The 18,092-nt window shown below is 36.5% G+C and overlaps 1 protein-coding gene across 2 annotated transcripts in view; it reads left to right on the plus strand.

The window, feature by feature from the left end:
• MACROD2 (mono-ADP ribosylhydrolase 2) overlaps positions 1–18,092 on the plus strand; it is a 1,912,080-nt gene that overhangs the window by 1,142,689 nt on the left and 751,299 nt on the right. The gene's annotated exons all lie outside the window — the stretch shown is intronic.

Raw genomic sequence — 18,092 nt, forward strand, 5'->3', positions numbered from 1 at the left:
CATCTCAATTACACCAGGAAAAAAAAGAATGAGAAAAATGAGAGTGTAAATACCCAATAGTAAGTTAATTTGGACAGAATCCCTGGGATCTTTTCACATGGATTACAACCTTGGTGAAATTGTGGGGCAGGAAAATACTTAAACCCTTGACTTCTTAGCAGGCTGAATGGATCAGCATTGCTTAGGAGGTCACAAAAATGAAGGTTTTATTATTTGCATGAAGGAGCACTGAGAGTCAGACACATTTTGATAACCCTGCATAGTTGCTGGACTTTTCATGCATGATTATAATTTTGAAATGCCTTTTTCAAGATAGATTGGTGAGTTTCTTCAAAATAACAAAACTTTTTTTTTGCAAGCTAATTATACAATCTTTTAAATCTCTGCATAATTATTAACAGAGCAGAATATTTTATCTTACTCTTTGATTTTTAAAATTTTGTTCTTTAAAAATGAATCAATAAGTAAGACCCTTCTGTCTTAGAAGAGAAAGCTGAAATTCAAAATGAATGGAGCAAAGCAAACTGCTAAACCAGTGGGCTGATTTTGTTTTTTACTGCAAAATAAGGAAAATCAAAACAGGTGTGCACATTTAGGGAATAATTAAAATGTTGTCAATATGGCCTATTGATTAAAAAGGCAAGGGGCTGAAGTGCTTGGAAAAATGGATATGTATAGAAGTTTCTAGCTTGGGAAATATAGACCTTGAGACCTGAAGAGAATTAGCTAATGAATTCACTGGCATCTCTAATGACTTCTTTTCTAAAGTCAATAGAAAGTAAGAAGATGCTAGCCCACTAGAAACAGTCTAAAGACAGCACCCATTCTTTTAATAGGAAAAAGAAATATCTCTAAAGATAATGATCTTAAAACAATCATATCTTTATTATACTGCTTGCCACCGTTAGGTAAGGAGTGGGGGAATTATGGACTAAGTTTAATTGACTTTTATCAGATGACCTGCAGATGGACAAAAACAATGCTCTAATCACCCTGGGACTGGAATTAGGTCTATCTAACTATTTTAGATGATTATTTTGAGGGGTTAATTACATCTTACTTGGTGCTAAGTTAGCAGGTGGTGCTAAACTAAAGTCACTTCAATATTAAAAAATAAAAATGGAGATGGAAAATATTTGCAAAACGTGAAGCAAAATGTCCAGATAATCACCACATACATACAGCATGGTGGAATGGAGTTTCTATCAAATGTCTTGTCTTTTATTCACACACACAAAAAAATCTATTTGCCTACCTGCCTTCCTTCCTACCTTCTCTCCTTCCTTTCCACTCTTTTTTCTTTTTCTTTTTTTTTTAAGATTTTATTTATTTATTTATGAGAGACACAGATTGAGAGAGAGACAAAGACACAGGCAGAGGGAGAAGCAGGCTCCATACAGGGAGCCCGATATGGGACTCGATCCCGGGACTCCAGGATCACACCCTGGGCAGAAAGTGGGCGCTAAACCGCTGAGCCATCCAGGGAGCACCCTCTCTTTTTTTTTTTTTTTTTACCCTCTCTTTTTTCTTAAAGAAGGAAATGAGCTTTCTATTTTATATGGAATATCATGTTCTTGACCAGTGTCAAAAAAATATAATGCTAAAAAAATTATATTACTGATGTCATCAATTTCTCATTATGTAGGGAAAATGGAAAATTCTTAGAAATTGATTACAATTAGATATATGTTTTAATGTATAGGCCTGTACTATATAGACTTATTACAATAGATGAGGAAATATGTTTGATATGAAAAGCCTGGCTATTAGGATGGAAAATAAACAACTTGAGCTCATTTATATACATGTCACAGAAAATTTCTCATAAACTCTTTAATCAGAGCTGCTTAGTGTTTGGTTTACCAGTTGTCACTGTATGACCATAGACAAGCCATGCCAATATTTTGTGGCCTCAGTTTCCACATACAAAGAATCAGTAAACTATTAGTATAATCTCAGATCCATCTAACTCAAGAGGCTGTTATGGGGCTCAGTCAAGATAATGGATTTAAGATAACTGGGATAATGTGATTCTCTATAAAAATATTTGGCAATATTATTTCAAGTGTAAGTTATTTTCACATTTTATGATTTGGCAAATTTAGGAGATTGAGATCGCTCTTGCTTTTACATCTATTCTGAAAGCCAGACTTCTAGACATTTATCATGTCATCTCTTGATGTTAAACCAGAAAGAAATTATTATCAAGAACTCAGTTAGTACATTTGTAATGACAAAACTCATTTATTTTCCTTCTCCGGTGTAAGGGAAAATGTGTTCTTCCTGCTTGTCCATTTATTCCCTGTGAATTTCCTTTGCTATTTACACAAAACACTTCACTTCTGGTCACTGGATATGTGGAGGTTTCTCTCCATACCTAGCAATTCTCTGGGACACCAGCTGGGTATCCTAAAATCCTAACATGATTTTGACACTATCTACTTGGAGATAGTGTCAGATACCCAGGTTAAGTGCTCAGTCCCACAAGGTTACCTATCCTCCAACCCCCCTCCACACACACTTAAACCCTTCAGATGTCAGTAGTAAGCTTGGATTATCACTGATGTTTCTGAATTTACCAGCTATAGATCTATGGTCCAGTGACCTTGGTGTTCAATTAATTTGCTAGAGAGGCTCACAGAACTCAAGGATACACTTGCATTTACCAGTTTATTAAAGGCTATGATAAAGGATATAGAAGACAATCCAGATAAGGAGGTATATAGGGCAGGGTCTGGGGTGGGAGTCCCAACCACAGGAGCTTCTGTCCCTATGGAGCTGTGGCGGGGGTAAGGGGAGCTTTACCCTTCCAGTGTGGTTGTCTTTGCCAACTTGGAAGCTCTCTGAACCCTGCACTTTTAGAATTTTATGGAGATTTCCTCTCATAGACATGATCAATCATTAACTCCAATTTCTAGCCCCTCTCTGGGGGATAAGGGGCAAGGCTGAAAATTTCAAGCTTCTAATCATTGCTTGGCCTTTCTAGTGAACACCCCCCTATAGGAGCTATCCAGGAGCCCACCAAGAGCTGCCTCATTAAAGCAAAAGACACCCCTAGTGCTCTTATAATTCAGAAATTTGCAAGGGTTTTAGGAACCCTATATAAGGGAAGGAGTCAAAGACAAGTATTTTATTAGAATAAGAAATCCTCCTAGGGTTCTTATTACTCAGGACATTTCAAGTTTTAGGAGCTATGTGTCAAGAACTGGGGACTGAGACCAATACATATTTTCTGTTATCTCATAATATTATATTTATTTAGTCAATTAAAATAAATGCATAGAATCTTAAGAGAAAAAGAAAAAAGGACGCCTGGCTCAGTGGTTAAGAGTCTGCATTTGGCTTGGGGCCTAATCCCGGTATCCTGGGATCGAGTCTTGCATCGGGCTTCCTGCATGGAGCCTGCTTCTCCGTCTGCCTGTGTCTCTGCCTCTCTCTCTCTCTCTGTGTGTGTGTCTCTCATGAATAAATGGATAGAATTTAAAAAAAAAACACTATTATTAATATTATCTTATTAATAATAATTAATAATATGATTGTTAGTATTACCAACTCATATTTGTATTGACAATACAGAGCATACCATAGACTTTTACTGCTCAGTAGATGCATTGAATTGAATTATACTAATTTTGTCACCACACTTAACTGTCTTAAATTTATAGTCTAATCTCTAACTTTTCACAAATAGTCTTATATCATTATGGTTTCCCCAACTATGTGTCATTTTACAGCAAAGCTACAAAAATGAGTAAGGATTAACTAGTTAAGGTGGGGTAGTAGATATGTAGCAATATGGTAAATATGTAAGCAATATGATAAATGTTGTAATGGTCTGGATCAGCAATAAGGCTGTGCTACAACACAAACAACCTCAAAATCTCAGTGGCCTGCATTCAGAGACCCTGGCTTAAAACATTCCATCATCTCATAGTTGTGCTCTTTTAAACTGACAACCTGTTGAGCTGCTACAGAACAGAGGCCTTGCAAACTAATGCACGAACTTTTTACTGTTTCAGTTTAGAAGTGACACACACCATTTCTGCTCCCATTTCATTGGCCAGAACTATTCGCATAGCCCTGCCTACCTGCAGAGGGCCCAGGGAAATGTCCATGAATAAATGAAATATTTGCTAGGTACCACTTTTCTCTACTTTTGGTTTAACTAAACCAAAAGCTTAGGGATCACAGCACAGAGGTCAGAGATTTCTGCTTTATTCTTCTCTCTCCAAAGGAATTCATTTTTTTTCCCCAAAGGAACTCTTTAAAATTTTATTGGAGGTAAAACAAATAGTGTGATCATTTATTTATTCAAAAAATATTAATAAGATTTATCATGTACTAAGACTTTTTTTTATGGAAAGGGAGGGCCAGAAAGAGAGAGAAAGAGAGAGAATCTTAAGCAAGCTCCATGCCCAGTGAGGAACCTGACACAGGGCTCAATCTCACGACCCTGAGATCATACCTGAGCTGAAATCAAGTCAGTTGCTTAACCTACTGAGCCACCCAGGCATCCCCTACCAAGACATTTTTAAGCATCTCCTAAGCCCTGGAAGATATAATAGTTGTCTTCAAATATATCATTTGTTTCCATCTCCTGCCTGTCCAAACAAATAAATAGACAAGATCATCATATCCATTGTATGATTTGAGAGCATCCTCTGATTCTCATCACAGATGTCTGAAATTCCATAATTAATGACTAATTTATGATGGTCAGGCATTGTCCTTTCTCTGCAATTTCCCTTTAAAATGCAAATACTCATGAGATCTGTAGAAAATTAATTTCCTAATACCCTAACATGAAGAAATTTATCAAATTACTTTTCACTTTGGCAGGATAAATTAGTAGAGGATAATAAAATTGCTTAGCACCTCAGCCTGAGGGAGGAGGGGAATTAGAAGGGGATCTGGATGAAGTTTGGGAGAAATAGAAAACACAGTGGGATACAAAGTTTACTTACCTCCCATTTTGCTAAGAAAAGATACCTTTTAAATAGAGAAGAAAAAGTTATAGTTATACATAACTACCTAGAAATAAGGTAGTTATTTGGTTTTTGGATGTATTGTAGACAAAATTTTTCACTATCAAAAAAACAATACTCCTTTATTAATTTAAGTTACAACATTCCCTTACATTTCTCTCCTCTGTCCATTCTTTTTGGTGGTGCCTTTTCAGTATATATCTACATGTTTACTTTAGGTTGTAAAAGGATAAAAGTAATCAATAAATTTAGTGGTTCATTTTACAGTGACACATCTCTTCTATGAATTATTAATTAGCACAGCATTATTAATACTGTTGAATGTTTAAATTTATGATTTCAATCATGATTCTTCTTCCTGTCTTATCGTAAAGTTTCAAATGAAAAATCTGACCAATCTTTCCTAGACCTAGAGCTTGTTTGTGCATGTACCTTATTTCTTCCAACCTACTTCAAATATAATTCACTTATTTTCCTCCAATCATGAATTCCCCTGGGGCAAAATTCAAATATATGCAGATTTACTTGTGTATACATTCTCTGAAATCTTGAGAGTGTTGATTCCAGATAGGCAAAAAATGTAGGCACCATGGAGGAGATAATTAAGGAAAGAATGAACTAGAAATAGGAACAGGGAAAAAAATTGAAAGAAAAGTCAAAGAGGGCACAGATTTTCTCAGGAAAATCTTCGGAAAGAGAAAGTGGGTGTCGAAGAATGTACCCAGGTCTTGGAGACACAGTATTCTAATATGTGTGGCTTGAGAAATGAAGTCAGGCTGGTGAAATCAAACAACTGTATTATTTTGATTTCTGGGACAGTGCTGTGTCCTAAGAAAATTAAACAGGTATTGTGTGACTGGAAGAGGACTTCACATATACAGAATATTCATTTGAATGTATATTAACCTAAAACATACAAATGAAAGAGGTGAGTGTAGGGATGAAGACAGTGAGGAAAAGATTCCTATTGCACAGGGACTGTTATTAATAACACTGATGTAAGAGACACTATAAAAGCATAAATATTATCTTATACTATCATTTCTATCTTTATATACTATCATGCTATCATTTGTTGTTTTTAAGTGAGCATGGAAATATTTTATAAGGATCTTTGTGAGTTTTTCTTGCTCTCTATTTCTTTCTTGCAATATGATCTTAAATTTCCTCAATGGCAAATTCATCAGCTCCACTTTTAGAAACCTAATCCAAGCCATTCAAAAAAGGATCACAATGATTTCTGCCTTCAGCATCAGTTAAAAGGCATAGATTCATATCGGCCAAAGATACTGGGTATTCAGGAAAACCCCTTTTAACTGACAAAACATAGTTTACCCAGTTTGGTGTTCTTTGAGGAAGAACATATAATAAGAAAATAGTGTTAATATAAAAATAATCATAATCTGAATATAAACCAGATTTTATTTAGGTTAAAAATGATTTTCCCAAGAAGTGTAACTACTAATTGATATATGAATTTGATAGTTTTATGTGATTATGGACAACTAAAGTTAAGTGTTTTCATAGTGTATGCCAATGTGATTTCTACTTGAGTGTCATGCTAGATGATGTATTGAGTGGAAAAAAATGTAAATCTTTGCTTGTAGAAAGCACCCAATATCAACAGAGATCCCTCAAAACCAGATGGTTTTCCCTCCATGAGTCATAGGTTTTGAGAAGTAATGACTTCCAATGGAAAAGACAATGGACCTACAATTTCAGTGCTTCCACTAAGCATTTCAGCAATAAGCAAATTTGGAATTCTGTATTTAATTGTTTCACTGCAGTGTAGGTTTTCTTTTTAAAGCATAGTCAAGTTAAAACTTATTTTCTTATACAAGTTCCCTTCTGAGAGGGTTGCCATGACAATGAGTTCTCAGCCTGAAATTTTTAAATGCTGGTTTTATTTCATTATCTGAGTTTCCATTACAGGCCACATCAATCAATGCAGTCCCTTCTTCAAGAAGACTTCTGCAGCATTAAAAAGATGACCTTTTAATTTGTTACCTCTGCTCCCCTGCCTAACATGGTACCATCATTTCCTAGCCAGCTCTTCATCTCAAAGCACCCTCTTCTGCAGAGCCATGGCGTGATCTTCTTTCCTCTTCTCTTTTTAAGCAACATCTAGTCTTGGTTCTCAGCTATCTCATTTATAAAGGATAATGCTAAGTCTTTGTGTCTTTCCTAGCTGAGGTTCTAACAGCTGTGTAACTAATGATACTATTAATAAATAACAAGAACAAAAGCATTTTTGCATTTGTACTTTGCTTTATAGTTTACAACAGTGTGTTCCTATACATCATCTCATTTGTTATTCAAATTGTCCAGCTAGCTCCCTGTGTTTCTTTGATTTAGCCAAAGAGGGGAGAAAAAGGCTAAATCAGGACTTTTCTTTCCTTTCTTCTCTATGCTTGCCTTTTATAAGATATTCTAATTGGGTATAGGGGTGCAAAATCTCAAATAATACTCTCATCAGGTATTATTACTGGCAATAACAAGCAACCAAAGGTGGACAGCAAAGATGAGAAGGAAGGAGAGCATGAAATGATGATAAATTCACAAACCATGCCTGGAAAACTTGTAGTCATACACCTGAACTCAATCCATGCCTTCTGGTCAGAGACATGCTTAAATTAGATCATTTAGTCAGGAAATACAGTAATAAGAACAGCTAATATTTTTGAACCATCAGTTTGTGCCAGGCATTGTGTTTTACTCATTTAGTCTCTGAACAATCTGAGTTGGAGTGTTGTTTCTCCCACTTTACAGATGAGGAATATGAGCCAGAAGGACCATAAGTAAATTGCTTAAAGTCTTACCTCTAACAAAAAGTAGAGGTGGGATTTAAATTCGGAAATTTTAAATTCAGTGCCATTTTCCCTTTCCTCTGCTATTTTATGTCTTTTATTTGTATGTATGAATGTATTTATTATTATTGAAACTCAAGGCACTCCAAAGTACTACCTTGTAAGGAGCTTTTAGTGAGGGTGATTTGAAACAATCAAAATGATTGTGGGGTGACTCAGGGGTGCTACTGGTATTTTGTGGGCAGGACTAGAGATGCTACAACATGTGGGCTGACTAGGGATACACTAAGAACCTGTTCCTTATCCTGCACAATGTTTTATGCATTGTTTTGCTCAACAGTCATATAAATAAAACCTATTTATAAACAACAGGGTACATTAAAAACAGACCTTTTGCTTTCAACATATTAGTGAACCACCATGAAAATTAAGGGAAGTTAGTACTTAGTGTGCTCAGCATTTTGCCAAGAGTGCCTGAGGAAATCATGCCATTGGTGGCCGCACTACTTATGGTAGTTGGCAACATAGTGCACTTGTGTGAGTCTGCATTTGCAGATGTCCCCTTCATTAGTATTTCCATGTAAGAAAGCAACTATCTGACTACTTCCTTTCTTGCTGTTTAATTCACTGTGTATGACATTAGGCAATATGTAGTCGTGCCTGAATATATACATGTTGAAAACAGAACTTGACTTTGTCACTTTCCTTTTATATCTCTTGCATATTACCCCTGTGGCATTATATTGATTTTAAAAAATTGATGTAGCATCTTGATTTGGGTTCCCCTGAAAGAGACCCTGAAACAAGGGTTTGTGTACAAGTACTTTATTTAGGAGGTTAGAACAGAGAGTACTGGCAGAGGAATGGGGAAGTGAGAGATGGAAGGGAAGGCAGCCAAGAGTCAGGTTATAAGCAAGTTACCACTGTGGGCAGCAGAAGCTCACTCCTGCCATGGAGCGCTGAACAAGCCCCCTCTAGGGAATGGGGGAAGCTGGGCCATTTATCTTTCACTTCCACCTGTGGCTATTTGAGGACTGCTCCTAGAAGATTAACTCCCCAGCCTTTCTTGCCTGCTCCTTGGCCAGGCTGAGAGAATACCCTGAGGTAGAATCCCATAAAGGGATTTGCTGGAGAATGTTGTGGGTGGGCAGGTATTGGAACTCTGAGTTCTGGGAGGATGTGGGTGGGCCACTGGCACCTTCTGCTTAATGTATGTAGGTAAGTAGTACTATTTATAGATGTCATTTCAGCATACTCAAGAGCGCTTTTCAAAATATTTATTATAAAAAAAGGAATATTGGCTCTGACTGAATGAGAACGCTTAGGTTAAGTTAAACTGATTTTCCAGTAGGGCAATATGCTAAACACACATTGTCCAGAGATTTTTATTCTTGAACTCAGGCATCCAAATCCTCTGCTTCTGTAAGTATAGTGTGATATAGAGGTATACAAGCATGGTAATTAACGTGACTAGTGTTGTAACCTATGGAATGAACAGACTTATTGAAAGTGAAATTAATTCTTAGGTAGTAAAGAAATAGTATCACAATATTGTGTCACCTTGGTTGAATTTTTTTCTCAACATTTCACAACACTAAGTTTTGATTCATCATGCAAACAGCAGAAAAGTTGGCTGCCTAAGATCAGATGTATGTAAAATCATTCATCAGTTAGAAGATATGATACATATTGAGGGTAAACAATTTGATTAGATAGCTATATTTGTTTTTTTTTTTTTCCAATATAAGGATTTTTCCAAATCATGTCTTTTGGGGGAATACATTATCTTCCATTTTCTTTAAAAATCTTACAGGGGTGCCTGGGTCGCTCAGTTGGTCATGCATCTGACTCTTGATTTAGGCTCAGGTCATGATCTCAGTGTCCAGGGTCATAAAATGGAGTTCCTCCTTGGGCTCTGCACTCAGCAGGGAGTCTGCTTGTCCCTCTCCCTCCTCCTCTGCTCCTCTCTCTGTTCATGCAGGCATCTCTTCATGCATGCATTCTCTCTCCTTCTCTCTCTCTTTCTTAAATAAATTAAGAGGGTTTTTTGTTTTGTTTTGTTTTGTTTGTTTGTTTTTTTAAAGTTAGAATATGCCTATGATCAGTTCTTTCTGTAAGGGACTCTGAACCTTTTTGCTTCATCTTTTATAGTCTGAAAAATTATTTTTAGTCACTTGTGCATTCTACAGATGTAAATCTACTAGCAAAGACCAAGGAAAGTGTATTTAGAATGAAAATATAAAACATCTCAATTTACCCAGATTTGTTCACTTAATTATTTTCTTTTTATCAGACTAGGGAACATTCCCAGGAAAATCAGTACTGGTTTCTACAACAGTGTCTTCCAGAGGAGATACTAGCCCGGCACACTGTCAAAGAAAGTATATTACGGTGAAATTTGTATAGAAACCGTAAACAGATTTGCAATGCAAACGTTCATCTTGAGTATTTTATTTTTCCCTGACCTGAGCAGCAGTTATTAGATCACTGTATCATGAGGAAAATAGTCAATTCGAAACATAGACCATAAAGTCCTGAGCCTGCCATTAGATTTGAACAACCAGGTAATTTTGGCATATATCTAGGGGGTTAATAGTCTAGAGCAAAGGCAGCAGCTTTAAACTGTGTATTTTTTCTTGCAAATGTTCAGATATGTTTTTCAGAAGAGCAATTTCAATGTATAGAATCAAAGCTATTCTTAAGCTGTTAAACTAAGAGACTAAAAGAGCAAAACAAATAAAACCAATACCACTTTTAAAATAAAAATAAACCTGTCAGTATCAAGAAAGCTTTCTAGACTTGTTTATGTACTATTCAGTAGAAATATAAAGAGGATTTTTTTTTTATGGAAAGTGTGTTACAGATTGAGTCAAAGACACACCCTAGCTATCTTTGTTTTGAATACTTACACACTTCTGAAATGTGTAGAAGATGAAATGTTTGCTTAGTAGGTGTCTCATGGAAAGACTATAGTGTTCTAGTTATAACCATGGCTTAAGTATAGCAGTATATTAGCCACCTAGATCTTTGTCCCTGTGAGCTGAATAACTTTAGGGCAATCTTTCTATCTCTTCTGAATCCATTGTTTGGGAAATGTCCTTGCTGCGACTCAAATGTTTAAAAATAACAGAAAAATACATAGAAATAAAAATATAACAGACAATGATAAATAATGATAGTAGGTTCATCCTAACATTTTCATGAGGCTAAAATGTGACAATATTCATAATAAGGTTCTTTAGTGGTAATTTGTCCAACAAATATGTATTGAGCAACCATTATGGTCTAGTCACTGTTCCAAGTACTTGGAATATATTGATACTTGTGGAGCTTACATTCTACTGGAGTAATTTTTATCAGTACTAGTAGTAAGATTAGTACTATTGTTATTAAATGGTTTGACAACATTTCTAGATGCTGTGGATTTTATTATTTTTACATCCCTGGGAAATTATCTCACCATTATTGTATTTTTTATCTTATTTCTTTGATTCTTGAATTTTAGAAAAGCTAAGAAAGTAATAGAGCAGAGTATGGCTTCAGCAAATGACAGTTCTATGAAATGGCAATAACGTAACTCTTGGGTAATATGCATCCATAAAGATGGATGATTATGTGAGTAGTCCTGTAAGGACAGCAAGGAATCACAGAAGCAATTTTTAAAATTATTTAAAAATTTTTCAAGTGCTCCTAATTTTATTTTTTAAAAGATTTTATTTATTTATTTGACAGAGAGACAGAGAGAGCACAAGTGGGAACAGAAGGAGAGGGAGAAGCAGGCTCCCCACCGAACAGCAGAGAGCCCAACTTGGGGCTGGATCCCAGAACCCTGAGATCATTACCTGAGGAAAAAGTAGATGGGCAACCAAATGAGCCATCCAGGTGCCCCAAGTGCTCCTCATTTTAGAAACAAAGTCTCATAGATAGAGCCCTCAGATATTCTGAATATAGTAAATATAATTCAAAATGTAAAAGAACAATGCTGAACAGTGAAAAAAAATGCAGGAAATCTCAATAATATCTGATTTGCCCCCAAGGATAAGTGTTTTGTCTTTTTAAATTGAAATATCAAAAAGCAAATGATTTCACACAAATACATTAATAAGCAAATATACAGGTTGGTTTTTGTTTTTGTTTTTGTTTTTCCCCATACATGCTTCTCTGTCCATTGGCTGATCCAGGACTAATTGGTGCAGGCTGGGAAAAATCATAAAGAATGCACCGTACTTTCAGAAAAGGCCTCTCACATCTTATAGAAATTACAATGGCTTGTACATCAGTTGCAATGTTTAAAAATGAGTGTGAATCTACATACCTCACAGTCTAAAGTACAAGATTCTCACAGAGTGCTGCAAAATACATGCAAAAATGTGAACAAAATTTGAATTTAACTTTCTCTTGCAACAGACAGGGGGGATGGCTCTGTATTGAGTTTGCATAAGCTAAGATCTCTTGTTTATGCCTTTCAGGGAAGACTAACTGCTCTGTCAACTCTTTCAGCTTCCAGTTTTACAAAATATTGCTTATCTGATAAACTACAATTGCCAGTACTCTAATCATGTGTATTCATGAGTATTTGTGGGTCGAGGTCAAGGGGGAAGGAAGGCCAGCTCTCCTCCAATATTACACAGTATTATTCTTGGAGCAAGTCTTATCTTGTCTGTTTTATACTGGTTAATGTCTATTGTTTATATCATTCATAATGTAAACATTAGAAAAAAAGATGTACATATTTTAAGATGATCTTACTACTGCTCATTTAATAGGAACACAATAACAGAATCTGGTGACTTAATATGCAAGGGATGTGTTTTATACCTGGAAAGCCAGGATACCAAGGAGGTTTTTCAATTGCCTCATTTGGATCTTGAGGTATGGAAGGCTCTGAGGCGTGGAGGGCTTATTGGTTGATGCCTCACTGATCTGCAGACTAGTCTGACTTATATGGCTGAATAGGCAGACACTTCCTTCCCTTCTCCCCACTTCATGTGTATCACTCCAAATGTTATGGTTTTGGACAAAAGCATAACATTCCTAGAGAAAGTAGTTCCAGGAATTCCAACAAATTTTCTCTGCTAAAAAGTCTAAATAAACTCTCAGGATTTGATTATACCTTTGTTATTAAGAATTTTAACTAACAACAAGAAAAAAGAATTTTAACTAACTCAATCCTAGCATAACATGTTTTTTAAATTATGGGTATTTGAAACTGTCTTTCTTTTAAACAATGGTAAAGGCACACTCTGTAAACATTACTTTCTCTGCATTACCTAAAATCTAATATATCTGGCGATAGACACAAATTAAGCATGTACTTGCCAATATTTCCAATTAGCCTACTGGTTTACCTGCACACATTTGAATATTGTAAGCCATTACTTTGGAGAATTGATTCAAACTCAAACTCAGTAGAACCATCCATATTATATATCTGTGACAGTTTCACGAAGATATGATATCATGGACTTGCTGTAAATAATTCAGAGATGTGACTTCATTAATTCACTACAATAGTGCTATTCACTATGATAGTATTAATATGAGACATGGAGAATAAGTATCTGAAGTGGATAATTCCATATTTATTCTATGCCTTCATTTGTATTCTACATTATACTGTTTTGATTTAAATAAAGAGAGTGAAATTTTCTTAAGGTTCAATCTTAGCTGTCTTCTCATGAAGCTGATTTCTTCCAGGCTTAAAACTTTCATCCAGTGTAAGAGTTCTGACATGTTGCATCAACACCCTTCTATTGCTTTAAACAAGAAAATATATATCATCAATTTCCTAAGACAAGTGAGGAGAATGCTTTTATGGTACTCAAAATGTATTTATATTATTCCGTTAGAAAAAAAAATGTCAGGGGCTAATTTGGGGGCCAGGCACTGCCAATTTTATTGTTCTAGTCACACAACGTGTGTGACAGCATTTCCAGTTTTGACAAATTTGGCTTAAATAATAATCAAATGAATGTCCAAGCTTTAACTATGTATTTTTCTAAGGACCTATACAGTAAAGAAAACCTAAAGATACTATACTTCGAGACAATTTAAGAAGCAGTTTGAAGAATTGGATACTTCAGCTCTAGATAATACTATACCCCTTTCTAAAATAACTATGACTTGATGGCATGAGTAGAAGTGTCCAGATATAGTGAACCACAAGCTAGAATCACATCATGAATTAATTTGAAGAACTACAAAGACATATACTTTAAATGCTAACAAATCATCTTCTCTCAGTGTCAAAGGTATTACTATAATTTAAATTTGACTTCTTTGAAAGCTTCTCATTAGTACATTGGACTTCTAAGGAGTACACTGGTAAGACTGTAGCATAGTAACTGAGATGTACAAACATGAATGTAAATAGATGTGTATTATGCACATGCATATGTGTTTTGTAAATCCCACATTACTTCTCTGAGTTATATCATAGCTGATATAATGTCATTGCATTGTATTATGCCTTTGGAACACCTTGATGTTGGTATGGTTTCAGAATGATTTTGTGATATCCTTGGAAGAAAGCTGATCTAGGAATTTGAGAACTAATATTTGAGTCCTGGCCTTTCTGATTGATTGCTGTGTAGACCTATCTTTTTTCATCCGTGAAATGGGGATAATAAAATCTGCCCTTAATGATATCAGTGGAAAAGAACAAGTGTTGAGGATGTGGAGAAATTGGAATCCTTATATATTGTAGGGGGAATGTGAAGTGATGCATTCAATATGGAAAACCGGTTTGCAGTTCCTCCTAGGTTAAACGCAGAGTTATACCCCAAGAAAACATGCCAGATGTCCATCAGTTAATGAATGGATAGACAAAACATGGTCCATCCATAGAATGGGATATTATTCAGCAATAAAGAGAATGAACTACTAATACTTGGCTATTACATTGCCGGAGCTTAAAAACATTATGCATGAAAGAAGCCAGTCACTAAAGGCCACATGTTGTGATTCCATCTGTATGACATGTTCAGAGTAGACAGAAAGTAGACCAGGGGTTGTGGGTTGGAGATAAGGAAGAAATGAAGAGTAACTTCTAACAGGCATAGAGTTTCTTTTTAGAGTAAGGAAAATTTCTGGAAACAAATAATGATGATGTTTATACAACTCTATGAAAATACTAAAACAAAAAAACAAAAAAACCACTGAATTACACACTTCAAAATGATGAATTTTATGTTATATGAATTATATCTCAATAAAAAAGTTTAAAAACCCTGCCCTGCCTATATCAGAGAATTGTTGTAAGAATGAAATAAAACTGGAAAGTTCCATAGAAACTAAATCATATTCAATCATCCATGCCAGTGCATAGAGAAGAACACAGGCTTCAGTGTTTGTAACTATATAGGGTTTGATGAAAATTATGTTTATGTTCAGTCATGGGAAAAGTCACATAGAGGGCTAAGGTCACTCAGGACACTCAATGTGAAGAGCTTTACAGAAAAGATATAAACTGCACAAAAAATTTATTTGAAAGAATGGAAGGCACAGAAGGGATGTAGAGAAATAGAGCTTTCTATTTCTATAGACTATAGGACTTGCCACTATATACTTTCCATGTTAAGAGTCATTGTTAACTGAAAAATCCTGACTGGACTACAAAACCATGACAGTCATAAGCTGCACTTGGTTAATCTCCATTTCTTCGCAACCCTGGACATAGTGCTCTGCCTACGGTGAATGCTCAACTAAGACGAGATGAGCTTGCTCAGACTTTTTCTTTCCTTTCTTCTCCTTCTCCTCCTCTCCCAGGCCCCACTTCCTCCTCCTCCTCCTCATCCTGCTTCTCCTCCTTCTTCTTCTATCAATATTTTATTTAGAACACTATGCAAAGTATACAGGCTACCAAATGGACTTCAAGCAGCACCCTCTGAAAGCCTCTAATGCTATCTATTTCTTGCTTAAATGAAGGATGTAAACTCCCCTCAGGAGGCCAGGCAGAGGTAGGATTGAGTTCAGTTCATTCCATGTTGCATATAGGCCACTATGGTGTGTTTTCTCCCAGACTGTCTTTTCTCAGGGCCATTCTCTCCAACTCCCCAGGTGTGATTACTGTACAGTCCTCCCTACCCTTCCTTGCACTCATCCAACTTGAGCTCCCTGTAGTACCTAACACCAGGACCACTCCTTTAGTACTCTTGTCTCTCTTAGCTTCCAGAATAATTCTCCACTCTCTTTAATTCCTTCCTACTTAGTTGTTACTTCTTAAGTAAGTCCTGGCAGCCACCTCTCTGGCTTCAGCCCCCGTGACTTTCCTTATTTACCCTCTGCTCTTTTTTTTTTTTAAGATTTTATTTATTCATGAGAGACATAGACATAGACAGACAGAGAGAGAGAGAGAGAGAGGCAGAGACATAGGCAGAGGGAGAAGCAGGCTCCATGCAGGGAGCCTGACATGGGACGGGACCCCTGGTCTCCAGGATCCCACCCCAGGCTGAAGGTGGCACTAAACTGCTGAGCCACCAGTGCTGCCCCCTCTGCTCTTCTTGTACAGCGAAATAGCTTTCCTTAGCAGTATCAGTCAAGCCCTAAAACTTTGGCAGTGTTGAGGCTTTAGTTACTAGTTATGAGGTTCTGATTCCCAGATGATAGCTCTAGCTAAGACCTTTCTCTTGATCTCCATAACTAAATATACAACTACTTTTTGGAAAATTTCTTCGTGTGCCCTATAGTACCCTCAGTCTTAGTGTGACTGGGGCAATCTGCCTGGATTCCTGTAAGCCAAGGCTTTTGTGAATATCCCCAACAGAACCCTGATGTGCAGTTGGAAATTCAGGAGTCATTCCAGATTTCTCTATCTCACTCCTCTCCTTCCAGTAAGTTACCTATTGTCCTTTTGACCTCCTTAATATCTCTCATACCCTTCTGCCTTCTCCCTAAAGCAAACCCTAAACAAGTATCTGGGTTTGAGAAATTTATTGGGGAATTCATTTCTCCCAACAAGCACCATGACGCAGTAGGGAAATGAGATGGGAAAGAGGAAAACCTATAATAGGTGTGACAGTAAAGAGATTATTACTAATGGAAACTGGAGCAGTTGAGCCATGGAATCTCTGAGAAGCCATGAATTGTCCCACCAGGTGATAAGGAAGCTTGGGTATTTCTCTACCAACCTGCCCTCCTTGTTAGATGTTGCCCCCTTACAGGAGGAAAAATAATTTTCCCTCTACCCTCTAAGTTCTGGCTTGAGACTCCTGTAATAAAATACAGATCAACAAGAGAAAAACAAATAGAAGTTTATTAACAGGGATTCCTGTGTGGCTCAGTGGTTGAGCATCTGCCTTTTTAGTTCAGGGCATGATCCCGGGATCCTAGGATTGAGTCCCACAGCAGGCTCCCTGCAGGACTTTTTCTTTCCTTTCTGCTTCTGTCTCTGCCTCTCTCTGCTTCTGTCTCTGCCTCTCTCTTTCTGCATCTCTCATGAATAAATAAATAAAATCTTTAAAAAAAAGAAAGAAGTTTATTAACAGGTATACCCTGTATATACATGGGAGACCCAGGAAAAAATAAGTAACTCAAAGAATTGGCTTAGAATTCAGGCTTAAGTATCATCTTAATAGAGGAAGGAGAGAGGGGATAGAGATCTCCTAAGGGAGAGTAAATTATTTTTAGGAAAGAGGATGGGTTTTGGAAGAATAGGTGGGAGATATAATAGCTTGTGACAAAGTTTGTCTGGATGTGGTATCAAAGTTAACTTTGTATATGCCAGAAGATCCTTGCATATGTCACCCTCTGTGTCTAGAAAAATCTTCCCTCCTCCTTCATCTGGGTCATTTGCTCTCCTCACCATTTGGATCTCAGCTCTGTCCTTTCTTCCCTAGAGAAGTTTTGCATTTATATTTGTATGATTATTAAAATATTTTCTTCTTTCTCCCTCGATCACAAGCTCTATGAGGGTAGGGAAAAGGTCAGTCTTGTTCACCACTAACATCCACAATTGAGCAAATTGCCTAACACATAGCAAGAATTTAGAAAATATTTGTGGAATGAATGTGGATGAATAGATGAATGATTAATATATGAAAGCCTAATTTGTTCATATCAAGACCCAATGACTATTCTAAAGAGATGGTGAAATACAGTTTTTCCTACCCAAGGTGGGAACATTTCCTGTTTTTGTGAAAACAGAAGGCATCTAAGTAAGGGAGGACAGGCATCAGAATTTTGAGTTCAAAAGAAATCGGGAACTCTTTTAGGTTTATGAAAAAGGGGGAAGGAATCAGAGGATCAAAATAGGTAAATAGAGTGTCCAAAATTCTATTTATTTAACCACTTGCAATATTTC

This window comes from Vulpes lagopus, chromosome 18 (assembly GCF_018345385.1).
Source record: "Vulpes lagopus strain Blue_001 chromosome 18, ASM1834538v1, whole genome shotgun sequence".
Classification (NCBI taxonomy): Eukaryota; Metazoa; Chordata; class Mammalia; order Carnivora; family Canidae; genus Vulpes; species Vulpes lagopus.